The sequence below is a fragment of the Poecilia reticulata genome, unplaced genomic scaffold, assembly GCF_000633615.1.
Source record: "Poecilia reticulata strain Guanapo unplaced genomic scaffold, Guppy_female_1.0+MT scaffold_1105, whole genome shotgun sequence".
In the NCBI taxonomy this organism is placed as follows: domain Eukaryota; kingdom Metazoa; phylum Chordata; class Actinopteri; order Cyprinodontiformes; family Poeciliidae; genus Poecilia; species Poecilia reticulata.
The window spans coordinates 4200-5500 of NW_007615844.1; the positions used below are offsets into that span (position 1 = coordinate 4200).

The 1301-nt window shown below is 40.3% G+C and overlaps 1 pseudogene; it reads right to left on the reverse strand.

Moving 5' to 3' along the window:
• LOC103461341 (voltage-dependent calcium channel gamma-7 subunit pseudogene) overlaps positions 1-1242 on the reverse strand; it is a 5403-nt pseudogene extending 4161 nt beyond the window's left edge.
• Between the last annotated feature and the right edge of the window lie 59 nt (positions 1243-1301).

Here is a 1301-nt window from a genome sequence, read left to right on the forward strand (position 1 = left end):
AAACCCTGGGGCAAATTTTAAGCAGTGTCACATATTTTCTGGGAAAACCATGCAGTGTGACTACAGCAGAGGCCAATATCTGATTATTTTTTCCCTATTTTGCCCTAATATAAGTGTTTCAGCCACTGTCTCCCTTTGCTTTTCAGTCCAACACTAAATCGATGCACGTAAACCCATTTTGCTTGGTGTCCGTTCATTGTTGGACCAATGTCTGCCGGATCTGTCTGGCAYTATTCTCCTGCAGCAAGTCATTCTGTCTGGAATCTTCAATCGTGCAGCATGATGGAAATTACTCAAATAGATCCTGATAAATCCTTGGATAATTCTTAAAAATAGCTAAAGTTGGACTGATTTGGATTTTTTTATGCAGTGGTTTTGGATCAAACTTGTTTGTTCAGTAAAGTGCTTTAAGACGACAGTGGTTGTAATTTGCAGTCACRCAGACGACCCCATGCGTTTGCCACTCCTCAGAAAAAGCTGTAAAGTCCTTGAACCAGTTCCTCCTAATCATGATCCTCATAGCACGCAGCTCTGCGTGTTTCAAATCAAACTTGATTTAAAATGATGGCTCATTAACAGGGTTGAGGAGAATTTAATGACCTGCTGTGAAGGTAATTAATGCACTTAAATTAGAGGCATTGGTGCAAATACACCTCAAAAACATACAGGACAGCATGCTGCAACCGCTACTTTTAAACGAGTCATTTTCTCTGCAGTGAACCATTTAAAGCAAGCTAATAAAAACATAATAGTAATCTCAGAAAAATTATGAAGAAACTCTAATTAAAATGTTTAAAAAATTWAAAAAGAACTCACTGATCTTTTCTCCTTCCCACAAAAAAAAAGGATTGTAGTTTTGGGTAAAATTGGACTAAATATTTCATACGTTTCTTTGTCTCTGCTTTTGAGAAGAAAACATTTTTCTTCTAAGAATAYAAATCCCATCCAGTCTTTAGACCACATATTCATCTAACGTTTACTGATTCTGGCTGCAGACCTGCAACAAAACAGACTCTCCAGAGCCCGGAGTGGAGCGCCATCTTGACCTCCATGGTTTGGTTCTGCTGCAGAACGATTCCCTCCTCCATCAGCAGCCAGTAGTCCGTTGATACAGCAACGCCCACCAGCAGCAACCCACAAGCTCCGAACACCGACGAGAGCAGAGTGAGCGCTCTGGTGCTGAACGAACTCATCTGAGGAGCAAAGAGGACAGAGTTGGTGATAGTTAGTGGGGATTCTTGGTTATCGTTGGAGGTGTAACAGAACAAAAATATTAAATTTGAATAGTGAGAAGATGTGTG